The 21,738-nt window shown below is 38.6% G+C and overlaps 2 pseudogenes; one reads left to right on the top strand and one right to left on the bottom strand.

The window, feature by feature from the left end:
- The first annotated feature begins 5,531 nt into the window (after window positions 1-5,531).
- LOC136838085 (uncharacterized) lies at window positions 5,532-12,174 on the top strand (annotated as a pseudogene).
- A 2,620-nt stretch (window positions 12,175-14,794) lies between these two features.
- Window positions 14,795-21,148, bottom strand: LOC136838084 (uncharacterized; annotated as a pseudogene).
- Window positions 21,149-21,738: the final 590 nt, after the last annotated feature.

Below are 21,738 nucleotides of genomic sequence, written 5' to 3'. Positions count from 1 at the left end.
AAATCTTCACCGAAGAATCCCTGAAGACTCCTTGAAGATTCTTTCTTCAGCTGAATTGGACCCCTGGGCCCCACAAACAAACCCAAAGAAGGACCCCTTACCAAAGATTTCCTCTGGAATCGCCGGAGGTGGCCATCATTACATGAATGACTATGCTCTAGTTTGAGAAAATTATAAGTCTTCGTATTGGCGCCTAAATCTTCACTGAAGAATCCCTGAAGACACCTTGAAGATTCTTTCTTCAGCTGAATTGGACCCTGGGCCCCCAAAAAAAAAAAAAAGGACCCCTTACTAAAGATTTCCTCCGGAATCGCCGGAGGTGGCCATCATTACATGAATGACTATGCTCTAGTTTGAGAAAATGATAGTCTTCGTATTGGCGCCAAAATCTTCACCGAAGAATCCCTGAAGACTCCTTGAAGATTCTTTCTTCAGCTGAATTGGACCCCTGGGCCCCACAAAAAAAAAAACAAAAAGGACCCTTACCAAAGATTTCCTCCGGAATCGCCGGAGGTGGCCATCATTACATGAATAACTCTGCTCTAGTTTGAGAAAATGATAGTCTTCGTATTGGCGCCAAAATCTTCACCGAAGAATCCCTGAAGACTCCTTGAAGATTCTTTCTTCAGCTGAATTGGACCCCTGGCCCCACAAAAAAACAAAAAGGACCCCTTACCAAAGATTTCCTCGGAATCGCCGGAGGTGGCCATCATTACATGAATGACTAAGCTCTAGTTTGAGAAAATGATAGTCTTCGTATTGGCGCCAAAATCTTCACCGAAGAATCCCTGAAGACTCCTTGAAGATTCTTTCTTCAGCTGAATTGGACCCCTGGGCCCCACAAAAAAACAAAAAGGACCCTTACCAAAAGATTTCCTCCGGAATCGCCGGAGGTGGCCATCATTACATGAATGACTATGCTCTAGTTTGAGAAAATGATAGTCTTCGTATTGGCGCCAAAATCTTCACCGAAGAATCCCTGAAGACTCCTTGATGATTCTTTCTTCAGCTGAATTGGACCCCTGGGCCCCACAAAGAAAAAACAAAAATGTACCCCTTACCAACGATTTCCTCCGGAATCGCCGGAGGTGGCCATCATTACATGAATGACTATGCTCTAGTTTGAGAAAATGATAGTCTTCGTATTGGCGCCAAAATCTTCACCGAAGAATCCCTGAAGACTCCTTGAAGATTCTTTCTTCAGCTGAATAGGACCCATGGGCCCCACAAAAAAAAAAAAAAAAAGGACCCCTTACCAAAGATTTCCTCCAGAATCGCCGGAGGTGGCCATCATTACATGAATGACTATGCTCTAGTTTGAGAAAATGATAGTCTTCGTATTGGCGCCAAAGTCTTTGAAGAATCCTGAAGACTCTTTGAAGATTCTTTCTTCAGCTGAATTGGACCCTGGGCCCCACAAAAAGAAAACAAAAAGGACCCCTTACCAAAGATTTCCTCCGAATCGCCGGGAGGTGGCCATCATTACATGAATGACTATGCTCTAGTTTGAGAAAATGATAGTCTTCATATTGGCTCCAAAATCCTCACCCAAGATTCCCTGAAGACTCCTTGAAGACTCTTTCTTCAGCAGTATAACAGGTGTCATTTTTCAACTTCAAGGTTCCTGTAACCTTGTAAGTAATGCAGGTGTCATTTTGAAATTGCAAGATTCATATGTAAAATTAGCAAAAAACACCAACTTTGAGGTCCCATAGCCGAGAGGGAACCTGCTACGGACATTAGGCTTCAATTAGAGCCCCTTTATTTTGATCCATTCTATTAAAAAAATTCATACAAAACATCAATACGTTCAGGCCTTGCTGAGTTTTGGATGCCTGAATTTTTATTGTATAAACTAAAAAATCGACTTTGAGGCCCCGTAGCTAAGAGTCATTTTAGAATTATGCAAGTCTGAATTTCTATTCATCGATTTTTGGAAACTGGAAATATTGGCCCAAAAAATTTTACATCCCCAAAATTAATAGAACTGTACTAACAAGGGTTAGTTAGGTCGAAAATTTTGAAAGTTCTATCTTTTGAGGCTGGCCTTTTTTTTTTTTTTTTTTTTTTTTTTTTTTTTTTTTTTTTTTTTTTTTTTTTTTTTTTTACACCCCAGGTTTAGAATATGCCACCTTCACCACGCAAGGGTCCCGGCTGAATTGGACCCCTGGGCCCCACAAACAAACCCAAAGAAGGACCCCTTGCAAAGATTTCCTCGGAATCGCCGGAGGTGGCCATCATTACATGAATGACTATGCGCTAGTTTGAGAAAATGATAGTCTTCGTATTGGCGCCAAAATCTTCACCGAAGAATCCCTGAAGACTCCTTGAAGATTCTTTCTTCAGCTGAATTGGACCCCTGGGCCCCACAAAAAAACCCAAAAAAGGACCCCTTACCAAAGATTTCCTCTGGAATCGCCGGAGGTGGCCATCATTACATGAATGACTATGCTCTAGTTTGAGAAAATTATAAGTCTTTGTATTGGCGCCAAAATCGTCACCGAAGAATCCCTGAAGACTCCTTGAAGATTCTTTCTTCAGCTGAATTGGACCCCTGGGCCCCACAAAAAAAACAAAAAGGACCCCTTACCAAAGATTTCCTCCGGAATCGCCGGAGGTGGCCATCATTACATGAATGACTATGCTCTAGTTTGAGAAAATGATAGTCTTCGTATTGGCGCCAAATTCTTCACCGAAGAATCCCTGAAGACTCCTTGAAGATTCTTTCTTCAGCTGAATTGGACCCCTGTGCCCCCAAAAAAAAAAAAAATGAACCCTTACCAAAGATTTCCTCTGGAATCATAGGGTGGCCATCATTACATGAATGACTATGCTCTAGTTTGAGAAAATGATAAGTCTTCGTATTGGCGCCAAAATCTTCACCGAAGAATCCCTGAAGACTCTTTGAAGATTCTTTCTTCAGCTGAATTGGGCCCCTGGGCCCCAAAAAAAACAAAAAGGACCCCTTTACCAAAGATTTCCTCCGGAATCGCCGGAGGTGGCCATCATTACATGAATGACTATGCTCTAGTTTGAGAAAATGATAGTCTTCGTATTGGCGCCAAAATCTTCACCGAAGAATCCCTGAAGACTTCTTGAAGATTCTTTCTTCAGCTGAATTGGACCCCTGGGCCCCACAAAAAAAAAAAAAAAAAGGACCCCTTACCAAAGATTTCCTCTGGAATCGTCGGAGGTGGCCATCATTACATGAATGACGCTGCTCTAGTTTGAGAAAATGATAGTCTTCATATTGGCTCCAAAATCCTCACCCAAGATTCCCTGAAGACTCCTTGAAGACACTTTCTTCAGCAGTATAACAGGTGTCATTTTTCAATTTCAAGTGTAATTTCTACCATTTATATAGCTGGTAGCCTTTCATCATTGGCACTCTGTTGTAGTATTCCATGTGTCATTTTTCATTTTCAAGGTTCCTGTAACCTTGTAATTAATGCAGGTGTCATTTTGAAATTGCAAGGTTCATATGTAAAATTAACAAAAAACACCAACTTTGAGGTCCCATAGCCGAGAGGGAACCTGCCACGGACATTAGCCTTCAATTAGAGCCCCTTTATTTTGATCCATTCTATTAAAAAAATTCATACAAAACATCAATACGTTCAGGCCTTGCTGAGTTTTGGATGCCTAAATTTTTATTGTATAAACTAAAAAATCGACTTTGAGGCCCCGTAGCTAAGAGTCATTTTAGAATTATGCAAGTCTGAATTTCTATTCATCGATTTTTGGAAACTGAAATATTGGCCAAAAAATTTTACATCCCCAAAATTAATAGAATTGTACTAACAAGGGTTAGTTAGGTCGAAAATTTTGAAAGTTCTATTTTTTGAGGCTGGACTTTTTTTACACCCCAGGTTTAGAATATGCCACCTTCACCACGCAAGGATCCCGGCTGAATTGGACCCCTGGGCCCCACAAACAAACCCAAAGAAGGACCCTTGCAAAGATTTCCTCCGGAATCTCCGAGGTGGCCATCATTACATGAATGACTATGCTCTAGTTTGAGAAAATGATAGTCTTCGTATTGGCGCGAAAATCTTCACCGAAGAATCCCTGAAGACTCCTTGAAGATTCTTTCTTCAGCTGAATTGGACCCTGGGCCCCACAAAAAAAAACAAATAAGGACCCTTACCAAAGATTTCCTCTGAATCGGAGGAGGCCACCATTACATGAATGACTATGCTCTAGTTTGAGAAAATGATAGTCTTCGTATTGGCGCCAAAATCTTCACCGAAGAATCCCTGAAGACTCCTTGAAGATTCTTTCTTCAGCTGAATTGGACCCCTGGGCCCCACAAAAAAAACAAAAAGGACCCTTACTAAAGATTTCCTCCGAATCGCCGGAGGTGGCCATCATTACATGAATGACTATGCTCTAGTTTGAGAAAATGATAGTCTTCGTATTGGCGCCAAAATCTTCACCGAAGAATCCCTGAAGACTCTTTGAAGATTCTTTCTTCAGCTGAATTGGACCGCTGGGCCCCACAAAAAAAAAAAAACATAAAACGACCCCTTACCAAAGATTTCCTCCGGAATCGCCGGAGGTGGCCATCATTACATGAATGACTATGCTCTAGTTTGAGAAAATGATAAGTCTTCATATTGGCTCCAAAATCCTCACCCAAGATTCCTGAAGACTCCTTGAAGACTCTTTCTTCAGCAGTATAACAGGTGTCATTTTTCAATTTCAAGGGTAATTTCTACCATTTATATAGCTGGTAGCCTTTCATCATTGGCACTCTGTTGTAGTATTCCATGTGTCACTTTTCATTTTCAAGGTTCCTGTAACCTTGTAAGTAATGCAGGTGCCATTTTGAAATTGCAAGGTTCATATGTAAAATTAACAAAAAACACCAACTTTGAGGTCCCATAGCCGAGAGGGAACCTGCCACGGACATTAGCCTTCAATTAGAGCCCCTTTATTTTGATCCATTCTATTAATATTCACTATATTAAGTTACAGTACTCAATTCCCATGACACTGCACTCCAATCTCTTAGGTCCCGTTTCTGTGAACCAAGGCACCACAGAAATTCATGCCCAAATCTTGTAATAAAATTTACTCAGTATTAATATTATGTCGTTAGTTTTTTTAATGCAATTAAACGGTAGTCTTATTGGGAAAGGTGAGGCCATTTTAATACACTAGATGATGGCATAATCTTAGAGAGCAAGAACATTTTTTTATATGAAAAGCATCTGCAAAAGTTGTTCGAAATATGACCCCTGGTCGTAACATTCACAAATTGCTAATCACTTACAAACAAGTGGTTGACATTTAATGTGTGGTTTTGTATCTCACGTTCAGACTTTGAGAAAACTTTCTGGAAGATGGGTAGGCTACCGTGAATTTTAATACAGCATAGAAGCTTGATAAGAGTGTGGAAACTTCCAGGACACTTAACTCGTTTCCAGGTAGATAAAAACAACGTCTTCCTTCGATTAGTTCCCTAGGGGTGAGACGTAGGCTCACAGCTTATAGCCTAACTCGTAGTTTAAACCACGCAATTAAACCACATGGTTCTTCACTTGCTCACGTCAGTAACGAAAGGATAACTACCCTCTGCATTTTGGGATTCATATGTTGTTTTTCTGATAAACTACTTGGGAAACGGTTAAACCAAGAAAGAAGAGCATTACACATCGGCATTTCAAGACTAAGAAAGTAATCAAGATGTAATGCGAAGAAAGCTACGAGGTACCTACAGTATACCGTGACACTACAGCAGTATACATGTAGGTGGCAGTGACTGAATTGGCTACGGTTGAATTGTTTCCGTTGTCGTCCTGCTTTTGCTATCTTTCTAACCTGGAGTTCCAACATCGTGGAATGGAAGGAATATAGAGGCTCATATAGTATTATATCAGCATTGTGTGTGTGTGTGTATATATATATATATATATATATATATATATATATATATATATATATATATATATATATATATATATACATATATATATATATGTATATATATATATATATATATATATATATATATATATATATATATATATATATATATATACTACAATGATATGCAATGCTGATATAATGATGAGCCTAGCAACGAACATAAACTTAATTACTGAAATTCATTGTGTATCTATCTATCTATCTATCTATCTATATATATATATATATATATATATATATATATATATATATATATATATATATAATTTTTACGAAGTATAGTAGTAAGCTACAGGATCACAATTATTATATGGTAATGACTTTCACTACTGAACGGCTATTTGCTGTAAAAATGTTTAATTAACTCTTGTTATTGTATTTCTTTCCAGACATGTGGTTACTGGAGAATCTTTCGGTTCCCTTGGTTACCAGTTTCGTGTTAGTAGAGCCACAGTACACAAGATTGTCAAGGAAACCAGCAATGCCATATGGGAAGCACTACAACAACAGTATTTGCCAGTACCTAATGAACACCAGTGGGAAGAAATAGCCAGAACATTTTTCGACAAGTGTAATATTCCTTGCTGTATTGAGAGTATTGATGGCAAACACTGTCGACTGAAATGTCCGGCTGGAGGAGGGTCACTTTTTCTATAATTATAAAGAATACCATTCTATTGTTCTCCTAGCCATTGCTGATGCCAACTGTTGCTTCACACTGATTGATGTAGGATCAAATGGACGAAACAGTGACAGCTCTGTTTTCACTGAATCAAATATGGGGAAGTCATTGATTTCTGGATGTTTAGGTATCCCACAGTCACGTGAAATACCAAATACTGCAAACCAAAATACCATTCTTTCTTGTGGGAGATGAAGCTTTTCCTCTGAAGCCTAATCTGATGAGACCATATCCTAGAAAGGACTTGGACTACTCCAAAAGAGTATATAACTATCGGATCAGCAGGGCTAGAAGAACAGTAGAGTGTGCCTTTGGAATGCTAGCTAAGAAATTTGATGTACTTCAGACATTGATGGAGACTAGTGTTGAAGTATCTGAATCATTGGTGAAAAGTATTTGTGTACTTCATAATTTCATTCAACATGAAAACAATTTCAACTACTCTCCAAGTGATGATGTTCATGATGCAACACAATCCAATTTTGCAAACTCAAGCCTGACAGCAACAAGAAGCACGAGGCCTACAACAGAAGCTATGGCAGTTCGTGATATCTTGAAAGAATATTTTGTTTCCCCAGCTGGAGCTCTTGAGTGGCAAGACCGAATGATCTATTGATGTATATTTCATGGTGAATGAGCCTAACGTTTAATTCATAGTAAATATAGCTAATGTACAGTTCATAGCCTAGTGTATAGTTCATAGTGAATAAAACTGTTGTCTTACCTGTACATTTCATTTCAGCAGCAACCTCCTTCCACAAGGCAGCTATGGCATCACGATCCCGGTGGCTGCGGTCACTGGGATCATATATAGGAGGGCGCTCCCGAACCAAGTTTATCAGGAACTCCACTTCCATGACCATCACACGACAACGTACTCTCTGTGACTGATGTAGAAAATGGGTCCAGCCCTATATGTGACGATGACGACGCGGCGCGCCGTGACTTGAATTGATGCGACTCTTCCAGTGTAAACGGTTTTTTCAAATATACATACAAATTAATGTTAAACTGGAGTGGCGATTCATGACGCGTGATGACTTGCCTTGACTTGACGCGACTTGACTCGCTTGGTGTAAACGCATCTTTGAATTGCTCATCACTCGGCTTAGAGTCTGAATTACTTGGGTCCTCTATAATTTGACCTTTCCAATCAATTGCACCCCAGACTCAAGCCTGATCATTCTCCTCCAACAATCCGTCCCATCTACTCTGGCCATCATTTATTAAAATTCCTTCAGGATTCTCATGAGATACACTAGTGGAGGCACAATCATATACAGTATTGCTAAGGCGTAAGGCTGACAAATCTATATCCTCTTCCCTATCTAGCTCTACTCTGTGGCCACTAAGCTTAGTCAGAAACACATCACCGTCTATCTTTTGAAACTGAATTGACCGTTTGGTTAGTCGATTGCACGTCGTTGATATGTCACTACACTCCGCTCCATGCATGCCCAGCTCTGATGCTCGTAACTCAATCGACTCAATAGAGACGGAAGGAGGTTGCAGCACAACTGAAATAGGAGCATGATCTGATGGTAATAAATCATTATCAATTACATGAAAATCGGTGATAAACTTAACCAGCTTCTTTGATACGATACATGTGTCAATTTCAGAAATCCATTCTCTCCCTCTTCGAAAGGTCTTTCTGCTCTGGTGATAAGAATAAGGTGTTTTTAAATTATTAACAATAAGTAACTGTTCTTCTACACACAAACCAAATATAGCTAGGCCTAATCGTTCTGTGAGCTCTCTAATGGAAGTCCCTAACCTGGAATTCATATCACCCATTACAATACATCCATTACTACATTCACTAGTTTTTATCTTTTCTTGGATTTTACTTAATTGGCTATAACTGAAATACTCCGGAATCGGCAGGAGGGATATAACATGCTTCAAGTAAAACACCTGGTATACATTTTAATCGGAACCACATCTGATCTGCGACTGATACATCAACATCAAATACTTGCTTGTTCAAATACTGTCTTATAAACACACAGGTTCCACCTCTAATACTGTTTGATTGGTCATAACTTACGTATGAAACATAACCCTGAAATGAAAGTGGCAAATTCGTTTTTATTTCATTTAAACAGATATCATCATAAGAATTCAATAATAATTCAACATCTCTTTTTTCTATTTTAGTTTTTACAGAGTTTATATTCCAAGACATGATTCTTATATTACCAAGAAGAATTCTGTGGCCGATAAAATCGAATTTACGGATGAATTAAATGCATACGGAGGTTATTAAATTAATCAGTTAATATATATTATATTAATTTCCTGCGCTCGCACGCACGCTCTGAGAAAGATATACGCACAAAACTTTAATAAAACAAGAATTTAAAAGTCCAGTCTGGCAATTCTCAACCTCTAACTTGAATCTTGATCACGCGATGAGCGCGCCCCCAATTGGTTGGGTGCCCGCCCGGCCAATAACTTCTTCAGTTTCGATGATAGTCATCCTTTATAACAGACTATAATAAACTCAAGAGGGTTCCAAGGGAAACCAGCCTGCTGAGAAAGACAATTTACAGGGAAAGGCGATAAATAAATAAATATATATGATGGAATAGAACATTAGACCGATACACCTGAATTTCAGAAGTTAGCAGAGAGCGGGAATGAATTTGCTCCTAACTTAAACATTCGGAGGACCGAAGATTCCACAACCGCACTATGCAAACTATTCCACGTATTAGTTGTAGCTAAAATAAAACTCCCACGTAACAGAGTAGAATGAAACTAGATGCTAGAAAACATTGTTTGCAGCAGCCTGCTTAGTGTTGCCAGCAAAAATAGTTAGGTCAAGTGTAGTAAGAGTGCAGAGGATGTTATTACATTTTATTACGCAAGTAACGTGACGACCTCACTTTACGTCTTTGCCACAAATCAACATTAACAGTTGGCAAGTAAACTTGACTGATGACAGAACTCTACCAAAGAATAGCAGCGATCGGCAACTGGGACGAACAAATCAGTACGACTTATGTTGTAATGACCACAGCGGGGAAGTTTCCTAACATTAAGTTGAAAGAAACTGATGTTCCTGGCGCTGCTTTTGTGTTTAGCAGTGTGCTAGATCATTCAGTATGTCAGCTTAAAACCTTAAACGTTGGTTGGAGTGCCGTGGTTTGCCAGTGGTGGGAAACAAAGCTGTGCTTGTAATAAGGTGAGAACAAAAACGTGTTACGAAGTATTGGATGAAATAACCAGAGAGGCTCCAAGCGTTTACCCAACTAAGTACGTTTGGAGTCTTTGTGGAAATAACGTCATACTGACCTTAGTATTATATATATATATATATATATATATATATATATATATATATATATATATATATATATATATATATATATATATATATATATATATATATATATATATATATATATATCATGTTTTTATTTCTATCTCTTCTAATATGAAAATACAAAGTACTTATGTAACCTTTCACTTGGTTCAGGTGTGAGGACTGTATAGCCTCAGGATGTCAAGAGGACATCATTATTACCATTGACGGAGGTAAATTAATGGTACCAAAAGAAAGTAGAGAAGATTTTTCAAGAACTTGACAAACAGTCCAGTCACCAGTGCCTCTCCAATTCCATGTAATCCATCAGTACTGCCAGGCAGTCACTGGCTGGAAGCTATTCCCTTCTGTGGGGCACACAAACGTCTCCAGTTCCATGTAATCCACCAGTACTGCCAGGCAGTCACTGGCTGGAAGCTATTCCCTTCTGTGGGGCACACAAACGTCTCCAGTTCCATGTAATCCACCAGTACTGCCAGGCAGTCACTGGCTGGAAGCTATTCCCTTCTGTGGGGCACACAAACGTCTCCAGTTCCATGTAATCCACCTGTACTGCCAGGTAGTCACTGGCTGGAAGCTATTCCCTGCTGTGGGACACACAACTACGTTTGTACGTCCGACCTGCTTGATGTAAACACGAGCATGCGCACTGGCGCGGTCTCTTTTAGTAACGGGCCAGTTGTCGATCGCTGCTATTTAAGATTAGGTCAGCACCGAAGACCGCACTGGAGGACAATACTCCAACCGTGGGTGAAGAAAACGGTCAAAAAACTTAGATATTATACAGTATCTTCATCACGAAACATTCGAAAAGATTTCCACAAGATACCAACTTTTTTGAGAAGCAGAGGAAGCAATATTACATATTTTCTTCTTGAAAGTCAGTGTCTTGTTAAAAGCTCACAAAAATGTTAAATTTCACTGACATTTAAAGCAATACCAGTTAAATGCAAGTGATGATGCAAAGGCCAATTTTTATCATTGTTTTAGTTTCAGAAGGGTTAAGCTTTCAGGTTCCAAAGCCTAGGCTACTCAGTTCATGAATACGTGCTATAGTTCTCTATTCACGGATCCTGCAATCACAGACCTAAGGTGCGTAGGAGGAACAGCAGCAAGAAGAATAGCATCATCGATGTATGAAATCAATTTGTTCTCCAGGCCTTGCTACATGTCACTATTATTATAGATAATAAACAGCAAAGGTTCAAGAACTCCCTTGAGGAACACCTGAAATGATATTATTAGAGCTACTATAATGGCCACTATCACAGACCCTTTGGTCCTATTAAAATTTCATTTGAAACATGAAGAAAAGACCCACCGATGCCCAATAATCTCAGTTTGTAGGAAAGCGCTTTAATTTCAAATATATAACATTTCATGACGACTACATAATTAAGATACTAAATTCTCATTTAACTCTTTACAGAAGCCGAATGTAAGGACAAATGGCGGCACCTAAGAAGCAACTTCATGAGGGAAAGGAGAAAGATTAGTGTCAAACCATCTGGATTAGCTAATACCGAAACAAGGAGGTGGGTGTACTATGATGCCATGCAATTTCTGATCCCTCATGTGACGCCACGACCAACATCCTCAAACCTCCCTACACCTCCTGATGAAGACACCTGTCGAAACGGAAGATGCATCTCAAAACTCTTCACCTTCGGTTGTCATCGAAACACCAGACAATGTATCTCCTCAAGAAGCAGCAAATAATACCGAAACCTGTGAGGACCATAGTTCTGTCAATCCTATTCTTCCCAAGTCAAAGAAGACTGGTGTCACCAAGAAACGCAGCAGGGATGCTGCAGATGAGATGGATATGCGTTTTCTGGAAGAATTAAAACAACTGAGAGAACAAGCGTCTTCACAAAATGTTGATGATCCAGATCGCCAGTTTCTGTTAAGCTTACTGCCTATGATGAAACAACTGTCGCCAATTGACAACATGGACATTAAAATTGAAATATATGAAAAATTTCGTCGGAAGCTGTTTAAACCTGCCCCTCTGTCCAGTATGGCTACTGGACTGAGCAGAATCAGTCACATACGCCATCACCATGTACATCCAATGTAAGTGACAGTTACTCACAGCACGAGTATGCTAACCTCTGAGAAATACTAGCTTAGAATTTCATGATTCCTTACTTAGAGCTGTACCATTTACTTACCAGCAGGAATACATGAACTGTCTTCATGTTATATTTATTTACTATTGCCCTACATAGAAGCCTACTTGAAATAATTATTGGAATGTTCAATAAAATATTTCTTACCTTAAAAAATGGTCATTCTTTCTTCAACTCCAACTGCATGCCTGTAGTTAGTGTTGATTTTCTTTATGGAAGATCCAGTCAACTCCACCAGCTTCTTAAAATTTTCATGTGTCATCCTAAAGTAGTTGTAGAATTTTTCTGGATGGTTCACCAGGTCTGGGAATAAATGACAGAAGCTTCCAAAATCTGGCCTCTTGGTGTTCAGTTCATGTATCCATATTCGTTTTCTCTTCTTACGTCTGCGACGACGAAGCCACAACAAAGCAGCTACTTCAACCAGGGAACATGCATCCATTCTCCATGAAATCAGACAGGTCACTGAGTACTGACTTGATGTGGGCTGGCGCAGTCGGTGTAAACGGAGATGAGTCAAAATGAATCTCATCAAATGACGTTCTTGACTTGACGCCGACTCGACTCACTTGGTAAAACGCAGCCTAAGCTTAGTGGCCACAGAGTAGAGCTAGATAGGAAGAGGATATAGATTTGTCAGCCTTACGCCTTAGCAATACTGTATATGATTGTGCCTCCACTAGTGTATCTCATGAGAATCCTGGAAGGAATTTTAATAAATGATGGCCAGAGTAGATGGGATGGATTGTTGGAGAGAATGATCAGGCTTGAGTCTGGGGTGCAATTGATTGGAAAGGTCAAATTATAGAGGACCCAAGTAATTCAGACTCTAAGCCGAGTGATGAGCAATTCAAAGAATATTTTGAGCAAATATTTAACCCTCCTAATGTAGACAGTGTTAATATAGACGATTTTCATTCAGATGTAACTATACCTGTATTAGGTTAAAGCCCAATAAAGCCAGTGGACCTGACGGTCTACCACCAGGTTTGTTCAAAATGTTACCGTTTGAGTGGATCATGCTAATTGCTACATTACTTAATAATTTATTTTTGTCTAGTTCTTACCCATTAAGTTGGATAGCAGCAAAGATGCATACAATATTCAAACGAGGAAGTAGGGCTTCTCCGGGTAATTACAGAGGCGTTAATGTAATCAATAGTATAGCTAAGATTTACGATATGGTCTTATGTACTCGTCTTAGTCAGTGGTTTAAGCCGTGTAGGGAGCAAGCAGGAAGTCAAGCGGGGAGGGGATGTGTAGAGCATATAGTAACTTTGAGGCTATTAATGGACGTAGCTAGGAGGAAGAAATTGAAGCTTTTTGTAACCTTTGTTGATTTTAGAAGAGCTTATGGTTGTGTGCCTAGACATAGGTTATTTTCTGTGCTAAAACGAATGGGATGTGGGATGACTATGCTTTTAGCATTGGTGGCTGTATATCGTTGCACAAATAGTGTGATTGGTAGGCCTACCTCTCTCCTTGCTGCTACTGTTGGTGTGCGTCAAGGCTCACCTACTTCATGTATTTTATTTGTTTTATATGTAAATGATATGATACAAATGGTAAAACGTAATTGCCCTTTAGATGGCTTTCTTGCTTGGTTGCATATTATGGTCATGATGGATGACACTATCCTCCTATCCACTACAAAGGATGGTATGGAACATAAAATAAGGATTTTGTATGAATTTTGTAATTCCTATGGGATGATTATTAATGACAGTAAAACTAAATTTATGGTGATTAATGGTACTAGGAAGACAAAGAACCCATAGTATGTAATTCTGATGTGATTTAGTTACTGTAATCAGTACATTTATCTGGGCAGTCCTTTTATGGATGATGGTTCTCCCCAACAGCTATCAAGCAGCATGCAGTAAGTAAAATGTGTCATACTCTGAAATTTGTTTCATTTATAAGTAGAAACAATGATGTGCCATTTTAGTTAAGAAGAAAATTTTTGATGCTGCTATTATGTCAACTATATTATATTCATGTGAGTCATGGCTAAATGGTGATATTAAATCCATCGAAAAGCAATATAAATGGTGTATTAAACAACTTTTGGGGTCAGAAAACTACTAATAATGACGTATGTATGGTAGAACTGGGACTTCCGCCGATGAGGGCATTAATAAAATCGAGGCAAAGGAAATTCTTTAAAAGATGTGGCTTGAAAGGAATAATATGGATGATGACCCTTTGATTCATGCCATGCGAATAGTGATGAACTATAATGACTCTGTTTCGGGAGGTATATACGAAACTTATCTCTGATAATACTGATGATATTATTGAGAAAGGAAAATGTGAACTGCAATTAAAGGTCAGAAACTCCAATTCCAATAGGATTGTGTTCTATAAAACTGTTAACCCAGATTTAGTCGTTCATGACATTTATACAAACCAATTAAGACTTAATGAAATAGAACGTGCATCATGGACAAGAATGCGGTTAATTGCTCATTCATTGGCGGTTGAGACAGGTCAGTGGAACAGAAGAGGTAGCCGTCTGCCAATGGATGAGAGGTTGTGTTCATGCGGTGGAGTCCAGACAGAGACTCATGTCATTGAAAAATTGTCCACTTTCGTTACAGATCAGGTAGACGTATAACGTTACCACAGCTTTAGACTTGCTAGTAACCAGAACCGATTGTGATGTAGTATGTAAAATTGTACATGAGCTTCTTTCTTTGTATTGAATGTAACACATTATTATAATGTGTAAAATGTAATCACACGAACTTGTTGATAGCGTATAGTTAAATTGGTTTTGTTTTTAGTTTTAGTACAATATATGTGTAATTGAAATATGTCACGATGCAGGTTTCCCAAAGTCCTTCGAAGATAATATCGTTTATTCCCTTCTTTTGATAGCAGTTGTTAGGATCCATTTTAGATAAATCATTGGCCCAAAAAAGCTTTGCCATCGTAAGAAATTCATTTTCAGGTTTCTGAAGATGTTCACAAGCTAGTGCTATCAGTTGGTCTTGGCGATTAGAAACCTTTGCCAATTTCTTACGCTTTGCAGGTTGAGCTGGAACAGGATGTAGGTTCGTACTTTCATTTACCCTGCCTGTACGGTTTATTTTCTGGTCATCGTCAATCTGAAATTAAAAAATACATTTTTTTTTCCAGATGCCGCAAACTGCTGAAGAATGGAAAGAATTGAGCAACGATTTCAATAAACATTGGAATATACCACATGGTGTTGGGGCATTAGACGGCAAACACGTCTCAATTAAAAAACCAATTGCCTCTGGATCATTTTACTATAACTATAAGAAGCATTTACAGTATCATTGCCTGCTAGCAGTTGTCCAGTACAATGCGAATTTATAATGGTCGATGCTGGAATGAGCAGACATGTTTCAGATGGAGGTGTAATGAGCCATACAAAATTTGGTTCTTTGATGGAACATGGCGAACTACAGCTACCAGAGCCGAACCGTTGCATGAAGGGACTCCTATTGATGTGCCTTGTACTTTTTCGTAGCCGACAGAGGCTTTGCAATGAATGAAAATCTCCTTAAACCCTACAGTGCAATGGGAAACGACGTTTTGGACCAGGAAAGAAGGATTTTCAATTATCGTTTAAGCAGGGGACGACGTATAGTTGAAAATGTGTTCGGAATACTTGTGTGGAGGAAAGTTGGCAAATTCGAAAACTCCACAGTAAAATAAAGTAATAAACTATTTCCTGGATAACAGTGTCAGTAACGCTTCCAAAGGTAACTAGTGAAGGACCTGGAGCAGATCAACAAATTGTTACTCTCACATACCTCACCGTGCTGGACAGCATAATGGCATCAGTAAATATCACAAGAATTTACATCTAAACAACCTTCAGGGTGTGGCTATAGGCTAGATCAGCAACCAGTCCTGAAATGATGAAATTGACCACAAAGTATCATGCTACATACAACTGGACACCATGATTATCAAATGGTTGTGATCTCATAATCATAATCAGTATTTCAATATAGTCAATATATCCACCATTACAGTTCTAAATGAAACAAGACCAACCAGCCATAGTAGCCTATGGTTTGGTTGTCTTGTTTATTAATGAGTACTAATGATTTACTAAGTTATTTTCAGCTAACACTGCTTATGCAAAGTTTTCTTCTGTGCAAAAATCTTCTTACTCACCTAAGAATGCAAAACAAATGTAGGTTAGTCTAGGAGTAAAATAAAAAACATAGGTTACTTTATCCTATGAAAGTGAAAAAGAATATTTAGGCCTAGGCCTAGATTGGGAACTGTAATAGGTCAGCAAATAACTAATAATAATAAGAGCTTACCGTGATTCCCCCGAGGACCAGTTTTTAGCCAGATTACACAGGTCCTTGAAAAAGACTAACAAGCCTAAAGATAGTCACAAACTAAACTAGCCCTAAGTTCTAGCTTACACTGAGACATATGCTATGGATCAACAGATCCTGAACTTCATATAAATATAAACTGCCACGTTGTCGGCTATCTTAACTTGATGGCAGACTGGGCAACGTGTTACCTGTTATGGTACCTAGGCCTACTGGCCAATAGATAAACCAACTAATAAATGATAGGCCAGACTTGATAAGTGAATCAAGGCTTGGCTAATAATATATTATAGCGCGTAGTCCCAGAGTAGTCCTAATAACTCAGCATTAGGCTGAACGCTAGTAGAATGTCGATGCTGGATTCTTGGTCTATACAATGCAACAACCTAGGATGAGATAAACTATCCTACCTATGAATGCAATATAACTTGTAATAGATGATCGTATCGTGATAGGCCCATCAACGTATACTCCCCACTACGCATTATTATTGCTAAATATCACTACTCAACACGCTAAACCCGGCAACTTTGTGCCTCGACGTATCTCAGCTTTTGAGTCTTAAATATCAAATATCTAAAGTGAGAATGATTGAATGCTCGCCGAAACTTGTACGAAATCCCGTAGGAAAGAACAATGTTCGTTTAGTGCAACAAATAATACACAAGACATAAATAATCGGTTGTGAGATGGTAAGCAGGGAGGATACTTCTAAATGGAAAAAAGGAATTTAATCCAATATAGTCAAGTGGGGCAAAAAACAATCAAAATACAAAACTTTCATTTTTCCCTCTATTTGATTTTTTATTTCCAGTTAAACCTTTTCATATTTATCAATGTCAATGTTAGTAAATCATGAAAATTTAGTCGGACCTTTAATATACTTTAACAATATTTTTGATGATTTATTTTTATCTAAAGTAGAATTAAAAAAATCACATCGAGCAGAACAAGCCATGTTTATTTTGGCTAAAGAAACATGTGTAGAAAACTAAAATGCGTTTTTCATACAAAATGGGAAGTTTAACATGAACAAAAGTTAAATCATATCAAAAGATAACAAAAAAGTGTATATTTTGGTATTTAATTGTGAAAAAAAATTTTCATTACAATTTCCATAAACAAAACGAAAATCATTTCTCTGGTATGAATTGTAAATCATGCATACTCATGCTATAATTCAATTAACAAATCCTTTTCTCTTCTTTAGACAAACATATGCCATTCCATCTGGAATCCTAAAGGCAACCTTCCTGTAAGTTCTTCTGGCCACGTAGGAAATGTACGTTATTATCAACAATATCAATGTCCTTTTTGTCCTTGTTCCGCTCAATCCAGGTCACTTTCCTCGAAGTTGCTGGAGATGTCTTCTTTTGTAGGAAATCAACGAGCTCGTTACCTATTGCCGCCTTCATCGTTTGCAAGGTTTTTAATATTTTCGCCAAAATAAATGTTCGTGGTTCAGTGTAGTATACTGCATAGTACTTTCCAACAGAATCTTCAGTATTGCTGGAATGCCGCAACTGTTTAGATGATGCCGCCATGTTCACATTCCATGTCGCTTTCATCTTTATCAGAAGTAAACTGAGCTTACGTCATCAGCAAGTCTTTCCAAGTTACTTCTTCGCTCTGTTGTTGTGCTGTCGGAAAGTGGTTTAGGATCCTTTTTCTTTCTCTTGCTTAACTTCATATTCATTCTTCCTTTCGGAACCTGATGACTTGTAAGCTCCTTACTGCATTCTCCTTGAGTGATAATTTGGCTATACATGTTGATTTTTCTTCTTGTGAGAGGATGTGTTCCACTACGTCCTCTGGAATTCAAAATCTCTTCCAGTGAAGTTTCCTTTTCCTTTGCTACCAACAGGATATTAAACTTCATTCCTGTTGGAGCCCTTGCTTAAATTTCATTGATGAGATCCGTCAACTCAAATTTTGCGCTTGCAAAGTGTTTCCTCGCTGCTGAATATCCTTCTTAATATCTTCAAGAAGTTCATCTTTATCAGTGGGGCCTTGAACATCCAGCCAGAGACTGCAGCCTGGTGATCCTTCTTGAGCTATGGTTGATGGATCAAAAAGACGCTTGTCTACATCTGCTCCAGGCACTAGCGTTTACTTCTTGGCTAGTGAGTAGATCTCTGTGAAACATCCTGCTGAATTGCTGATGATGGAATCCAGTTGTGAGTCGTTGATGCCTGCCTCATATCGATCATATCCAATACCACAGATTATTTTCGTCCTCTTTTTGAGCGCCCTCTGTCCAGCCATGTTTTGAAGGTTTTAAATTTCGCAGGACAGAGGCGATCTTTATCGTACTTCTGTGAATTCAAAGGATATATTCCAGCAGCACGGTAGCTTGCATTTACATTGTCAGTCGGAAGTCCCTGCTTCCATTCACTCTACAGCATACTACAAAGCCACATTTTGTAATGGCACTCGTGCCCTGTCCCCCGATGTATATTGCAGTGCTGCATCATAGTATGATTTTAAAGGCGCAAAGCAAGCAACGTCTAATGGTTGTAACAGATCTGTACAATGTACAGGAAGCTTGATGATACTGATATTTTCACTTTTTGCCACTAGTATTAAGATGCCCATCCAAAATCAGGAGAAGAGGGCCAGTGTCTTTTGTTTTCTCTACGAAACCTTTGAAGTCCTCAAAAATCGTACGGGTCATCCAGCCTGACTCTGATAGAGCATATTGAGTTTCTGGTGTGCTGCAGTTCCAGCCATGATGTTTTAAACATGTCCAGTCAGTCTGAAGGACAAATGCTGCCCTATCACACCACAAAAAGTTTGTATGCTGAAGGGCACTATATGACAAAAATCTGATCCCGGGGAAATAAAAAAAATCAGTTTGGGGTAAAAGCTGCTCCACACTTGGGAACAAAATCCCAAGTCTGGGGCAAGAAAAAATCAGTGATTTTATTTTTCTTACCCCAGACAACCATGAATATGGTGCAAAAAAATCACCTCCCCCGGGAGTAAGTCAGAAATTATAGAGCAATACACATGAGCTACCAGAGTGCTTGCGTTCTTTCTTACCAAAATGAGCTTGGTCTCTCTGCAGATGGGGGGGAAAAAATCAAACTCTTATAGGCTACTTTAAAAGTTTTGCTAAATTTTCCTTAAACTTTTGGAAAAAATTTGTCCTGAAATAATATCAAAAGAATGTTATGTAATATACACATGATAAATGATACCAAAAGGCATTCTAACAACAAAATCACCTAAATATGATGAAAAACTCTCTCTACAACAAATGAATAAGCTTAGAAACATAGGAATTACCCTCACTTTGGATGCGACACCAAGGCAAATAACCTCAAATCAATACACATAATCACCATGACCTAAAACACATTAGTAACTAAAGAAACAAACTAAACATAAAGCACACTTTACGTGACGTCATCGACATGCAGACCATCAGACTAGTTTCTGGAGTCGAAATTCGACACAACTTTGTTTCCAAGATTTGGTGGTGTATTCAGAGGCCAATGGTGGCTTTCACTTGAAAAAGCAGACTGTCACATTAACATGTTGCTATCTACATAACTTTTAGGCAACAATAAGAAGCCGATGGCTCCGACGTGGATTGGGAGGACAATGTCACACATAGACTATGAGTGAGGTGGCTATAACGAAGAACTAGCCCTACGTCCACATTCAGCAGGAATACGTCAGAAAAAGCGAAAGTTTACTCGAGAAACTATGAAGCACTATTTCCAGCTTGGATCGGTTCATGGCAGAATTCCATGGTTCTTAGAAGCAAGCGAAGTGGAAGCAATGGTCTTTTATTTGACCTGGTCTATTTGTTTCTATTCAGCACTTTTATATGAGCTTCTGAATAGTCTGTCTGTCTGTCTGCATTATACGTTTTTGACGGACGGCGAAAGCGGATGCATACGTCTTTGATGGTGATAGATGAGACCAACCAGCGTTTTTAGTTTTTAGGATGGGCGCAACTATATTAACGCCCATATAAATCAAAAATGATCATTTTATTACTCCTGCCATCAAAGACGTAATCATCATTTTTACCGTCCGATAAAACTATAAAGTCTGATCAGCCTAACGGTATTTACTTGTATATACAAATAGACATGAATAACTATGAAATTTATTATAAATACGTATTACTTTGATTAAGCACTATGCAACAGTCATTGAATGCAACTAAATAAAGTATGCTTAATAATTTCATAAAACCCATATCGCTGACATCGGCTTAACAGTATTTTACTTGTATATACAATTAGACATGAACTAACTATGAAATTGTATAAATACCTAATTGTAATGGATAAGCTATGCAACTGTCATTGAATACAACTAAATATAAAGTATGTAACCAATTTAACTTACCTCTTCATTTTATTCCTCTTCAGTCGATTGTATTTGTGCTTCGTGAAGAAGCGATGTTTCATAGTCATCAGGAACCAAGAGCATCAAAACACACCATAGTGACGGCTCATAATTTCATCTGCTCCTGTTTCCAGATCTGCTTGAGTGTTTATTTTTTTAATTTACTGAAGCTCGTCCGCAGTGGTTTATTTTTCTTCTTCAGCTCCTCCTTCGTCCCTTCCGGATAATAATCACGGAATTTCTGTAGAAAAGTCTCATATGCCATATCTTTTTATTTCTGTCACTATAACAAGTCACTTTTAACGTTCCAAAGTTGTGGTCAACTTCTAAACATCAGATAGCTCAGAAAGAAATTTCTTTTCATGTTTGTTGGAGCCATGATGACGATGGGCCGCGCACGTCCTCTATAGTTATGTCTAATCACTAACAAATTTGCGCAAATTCTTTGCTAGGTACCACACACGCACAATTATTTACAACGTTGCTCAAATATCTACTGAAATCAGAGATCAGTAAAATATTTGACATCAAACCTTTTAGGCCATCAAGAATTACGCCACGAATCAAATTCATGTCAAATAATTTGTATAAAAAAGTGGACCAAAAATTTGGGCGATGTGTGGGCCGCTTAAGGACATTATTTGATGGTCAGTATGCGCCACGAAGGAAGCAGTTAGTACCTGTGATGCATCTTTTCGACTTGGAACCTTGACAAGGTTTGGGTGCTGAGTAATTCAAACAGATTTTAGTACTGCTTTTGATTTAGTAAATCTGCGGCACTTATTTATAAACCTTCAGAATATTGGGTGGGTCGATATATTTTAAGATTACTTCAAGACTTTCTTACAGGTAGGCAGCAGCGAGTTGCTGTGGATAGATCTTTAGCAAACCACGACCCATTGTCTCTGGAGGTCCACAGGGCAGTGTACTTGGTCCACCGTTATTTTTAGCATACAAGTGATATGGCTG

The sequence above is a fragment of the Macrobrachium rosenbergii genome, unplaced genomic scaffold (genome assembly GCF_040412425.1).
Source record: "Macrobrachium rosenbergii isolate ZJJX-2024 unplaced genomic scaffold, ASM4041242v1 13917, whole genome shotgun sequence".
In the NCBI taxonomy this organism is placed as follows: domain Eukaryota; kingdom Metazoa; phylum Arthropoda; class Malacostraca; order Decapoda; family Palaemonidae; genus Macrobrachium; species Macrobrachium rosenbergii.
This window is presented reverse-complemented; position numbering and strand designations above follow the sequence as displayed.